The sequence below is a fragment of the Protomyctophum bolini genome (assembly GCF_963924005.1).
Source record: "Protomyctophum bolini genome assembly, contig: SCAFFOLD_788, whole genome shotgun sequence".
NCBI lineage: Eukaryota > Metazoa > Chordata > Actinopteri > Myctophiformes > Myctophidae > Protomyctophum > Protomyctophum bolini.
In genome coordinates this window covers 7,501-12,500 of record NW_027665861.1, presented here as the reverse complement: position 1 = coordinate 12,500, position 5,000 = coordinate 7,501, and the positions used below count along the sequence as shown (strand labels likewise).

General features: G+C 47.8%; 1 pseudogene across 1 annotated transcript in view; it reads right to left on the bottom strand.

The window, feature by feature from the left end:
• Nucleotides 1–5,000, bottom strand: part of LOC308312136 (E3 ubiquitin-protein ligase HECW2-like) — a 17,364-nt pseudogene that overhangs the window by 6,293 nt on the left and 6,071 nt on the right. Inside the window, exons 5-7 of the transcript XR_013966205.1 lie at nucleotides 4,827–5,000; nucleotides 2,120–2,261; nucleotides 26–127 (exon numbers count right to left, since the gene is read on the bottom strand). The exon at nucleotides 4,827–5,000 is cut by the window's right edge and continues 319 nt beyond it. The product of XR_013966205.1 is annotated as an E3 ubiquitin-protein ligase HECW2-like (transcript). The remainder of the gene's footprint in view (nucleotides 1–25; nucleotides 128–2,119; nucleotides 2,262–4,826) is intronic.

Here is a 5,000-nt window from a genome sequence, read left to right as displayed (position 1 = left end):
CACACACACACACACACACACTCACTGGGGGGCAGTGTTTGGTCCACTCTCTGGTAACGGTTGATGTCTTGACGGATTGACGGCAACGAGACGACCTGGAGACCCTCGTTATCCTCTGTAGCACCTGCTGCACGCACGCACACGCACGCACACGCACGCACACACACACATACACACAAGGTTGGTCCATTATGATGTGTACTTATATCCATAATAATAAATATTTCCCTTTCCCGCTACTATCCTGTTATGGAAATCAATCTATGTCCATCCGGGTGAATGTATATCTTAGAAGTTCATTCAGAAGAACAGCAACAAAGCAAACAACATCTCTCAGTCTAGCAGGCCTATAGCCTGGATCCCTCAACGTTCTCTCTCAGTTCCATCTCTCTCTCCCACCAGTCCCCTGAGCTTCTCCCTAGGTCCTCTCTGATAGCCCAGGACCAGGTCCACAGGTAAACATCACCGTCACAAAGGTACAATACAATGACTCTCTTGGCTGTCGCCCCTCCTCCTGAGACAGGAACTACCTAGTGATACCTATTCAGGCCCAGCAGGGTCTCATAACAAACAATAGGTGTGACATAGCCTTTTACATACAACTTGATTGGATTAAGACAGGTTTTCAGGCCACGGGTGTCGTTGCTCACAGACACGACAAGACAGACTAGCATGGAACAATATACTATACAGATTTGAGTCTTCATATTTCCCACAACAATTCAGATTTTACGGGGGCCAGTTTCGAATTGCAGCCGTCCGTATAGGTGCCCTTTGAGAGCGGTTTTGAAGGAGTCAAGGGATTCACATGTCTTAATGACTGCTGGTAGGGCGTTCCACATTTTGGTGGCATAGGAGCGAAAATAATTTAGTCCCTTGTTTGTGCCGAATCTGGGTTGCACATGGTTTGTTGCACTCCCTCTGGTGTTGTGGGTGTGGACTTCGTTTACATTAAGGAAGTATTTAGACAGGTACATGGGTATCTTAGTGAATTATTTAGACAGGTACATGGGTATCTTGGTGAATTATTTAGACAGGTACATGGGTATCTTGGTGAATTATTTAGACAGGTACATGGGTATCTTAGTGAAGTATTTAGACAGGTACATGGGTATCTTAGTGAAGTATTTAGACAGGTACATGGGTATCTTGGTGAAGTATTTAGACAGGTACATGGGTATCTTGGTGAATTATTTAGACAGGTACATGGGTATCTTAGTGAAGTATTTAGACAGGTACATGGGTATCTTGGTGAATTATTTAGACAGGTACATGGGTATCTTGGTGAATTATTTAGACAGGTACATGGGCATCTTGGTGGTGTAGGCTGTCAGCTGATAGTACTAGTAATAGTATTATTAGTAGTAGTAACATTAACCGTAGCCTGTCAGCTCACCTGACTCTCCATCTGGTCCGTGTAGAGCTCCTCCTACTTCCTGGTTATTAGCCACGCCCCCAGAAGCCTGAATCACCACGCGCAGAGAGCGCCTCCTCCAGACCTCCCCTCCCCCCTCCTCCTCCTCCTCCTCCTCCTCTCCTCCTGGGTGGAGAGAGACGTGGAACGGTTAATGGAACTAATCGATTTAATCTGTTTAAAATGATCGATGGTCCCCCTAGATTACTAACTACAATACGCTTGGATTAGGGCTGCACGATATGAACAAAAATTCATATCACGATATATATGGCAGATATCTCGATATCGATACGATGACGATATATCGTGCAGCCCTAGCTGACACCGTCGTCGGGAGACTCCAGACCTGAATCGCCAGAACATATTTTCTTAATGGGCGTGGCTAGCGATGCAGGGCTAGAGCCAGGCTACAACAGGACAGAGGGACAAACGAGTGATGGTTTATTTTCCAAGGGGCACAGGCTAAAATAGAGGGCTGGCTTTAGAAGTGAACGATATATTGTCGATATAGACGATATATCGATATGTCGACGATATATCTATATCGCGATACCGTTGCCTTTTTGCGATACTGATATTGTGCATGTTCATACCTCGATATCGATACGATAACGATATATTGTGCAGCCCTAGCTTGGATGATTTCTATTCTCACCCATGATTGACGTGTCAATCATTGTGACCGGCTCTGTGACCACTCACCAGCTGTCCCTCTGTGAGGCTCAGAGACGTTCCTCCTGGTCGGTGCGTTGGTTTCACTGCTGGACGACTCCGCTCCTTCCTCCTCCGCCTTAGGGGCCATGATGTCCTCTCTGGTGTCTCTGGTGTCTCTGCTGTCCACCTCCTGGAGGACAGGAGACAGTGGATGATCAGAGCTTCCGTTGCTCCAGACTGTACGACGGAAGCGCTTATATTTTACTCATGATCAGAGCTTCCGTCGCTCCAGACTGTACGACGGAAGCATTTATATTTTACTCATGATCAGAGCTTCCGTTGCTCCAGACTGTACAACGTAAGCATTTATATTTTACTCATGATCAGAGCTTCCGTCGCTCCAGACTGTACGACGGAAGCATTTATATTTGACTCATGATCAGAGCTTCCGTTGCTCCAGACTGTACGACGGAAGCATTTATATTCTACTAAAGATCAGAGCTTCCGTCGCTCCAGACTGTACGACGGAAGGATTTATATTTTACTCATGATCAGAGTTTCAGTCGCTCCAGACTGTACGACGGAAGCATTTATATTTTACTCATGATCAGAGCTTCCGTTGCTCCAGACTGTACGACGGAAGCATTTATATTCTACTAAAGATCAGAGCTTCCGTCGCTCCAGACTGTACGACGGAAGGATTTATATTTTACTCATGATCAGAGTTTCAGTCGCTCCAGACTGTACGACGGAAGCATTTATATTTTACTCATGATCAGAGCTTCCGTTGCTCCAGACTGTACGACGGAAGCATTTATATTTTACTCATGATCAGAGCTTCCGTTGCTCCAGACTGTACGACGGAAGCATTTATATTTTACTCATGATCAGAGCTTCCGTTGCTCCAGACTGTACGACGGAAGCATTTATATTCTACTAGAGATCAGAGCTTCCGTTGCTCCAGACTGTACGACGGAAGCGCTTATATTTTACTCATGATCAGAGCTTCCGTTGCTCCAGACTGTACGACGGAAGCATTTATATTTTACTCATGATCAGAGCTTCCGTTGCTCCAGACTGTACGACGGAAGCATTTATATTTTACTCATGATCAGAGCTTCCGTTGCTCCAGACTGTACAACGTAAGCATTTATTATTTTACTCATGATCAGAGCTTCAGTCGCTCCAGACTGTACGACGGAAGCATTTATATTTGACTCATGATCAGAGCTTCCGTTGCTCCAGACTGTACGACGGAAGCATTTATATTTTACTCATGATCAGAGCTTCCGTTGCTCCAGACTGTATGACGGAAGCATTTATATTTAATCATGATCAGAGCTTCCGTTGCTCCAGACTGTACGACGGAAGGATTTATATTCTACTCAACATCAGAGCTTCCGTCGCTCCAGACTGTACGACGGAAGGATTTATATTTTACTCATGATCAGAGTTTCAGTCGCTCCAGACTGTACGACGGAAGCATTTATATTTTACTCATGATCAGAGCTTCCGTTGCTCCAGACTGTACGACGGAAGCATTTATATTCTACTAGAGATCAGAGCTTCCGTCGCACCAGACTGTACGACGGAAGCATTTATATTTTACTCATGATCAGAGCTTCCGTTGCTCCAGACTGTACGACGGAAGCATTTATATTTTACTCATGATCAGAGCTTCCGTTGCTCCAGACTGTACGACGGAAGCATTTATATTCTACTAGAGATCAGAGCTTCCGTCGCTCCAGACTGTACGACGGAAGGATTTATATTTTACTCATGATCAGAGCTTCAGTCGCTCCAGACTGTACGACGGAAGGATTTATATTTTACTCATGATCAGAGCTTCAGTCGCTCCAGACTGTACGACGGAAGCATTTATATTCTACTAGAGATCAGAGCTTCCGTTGCTCCAGACTGTACGACGGAAGCATTTATATTTTACTCATGATCAGAGCTTCTGTTGCTCCAGACTGTACAACGTAAGCATTTATTATTTTACTCATGATCAGAGCTTCAATCGCTCCAGACTGTACGACGGAAGCATTTATATTTGACTCATGATCAGAGCTTCCGTTGCTCCAGACTGTACGACGGAAGGATTTATATTCTACTCAAGATCAGAGCTTCCATTGCTCCAGACTGTATGACGGAAGCGTTAGAACAGTCTGGCCTAGGAGGGATGGGGAGGCCCTAGACTAGGAGACTAGGAGGGATGGGGAGGCCCTAGACTAGGAGGGATGGGGAGACCTAGACTAGGAGGGATGGGGAGACCTAGACTAGGAGGGATGGGGAGGCCTAGACTAGGAGACTAGGAGGGATGGGGAGGCCCTAGACTAGGAGACTAGGAGGGATGGGGAGGCCCTAGACTAGGAGACTAGGAGGGATGGGGAGGCCCTAGACTAGGAGGGATGGGGAGGCCCTAGACTAGGAGACTAGGAGGGATGGGGAGGCCCTAGACTAGGAGACTAGGAGGGATGGGGAGGCCCTAGACTAGGAGACTAGGAGGGATGGGGAGGCCCTAGACTAGGAGGGATGGGGAGGCCCTAGACTAGGAGGGATGGGGAGGCCCTAGACTAGGAGGGATGGGGAGGCCCTAGACTAGGAGACTAGGAGGGATGGGGAGGCCTAGACTAGGAGGGATGGGGAGGCCCTAGACTAGGAGGGATGGGGAGGCCCTAGACTAGGAGACTAGGAGGGATGGGGAGGCCGTCTCACCAGAATGGGTGGGAGTTGAGAACCGGTGAATGGAGACGTGTTCATTGGGTCCAGGTTGGGAGCCACGATGGGACTTCTCTGGCCCTGACACGAGCACTCTGCCCCGGCCGGGCCCTCTGCTGTCCCCGGGCCCTCTGCTGTCCTCTGGCCCTCTACTGTCCTCGGGCCCTCTACTGTCCTCGGGCCCCCTGCTGTCCTCGGGCCCTCTGCT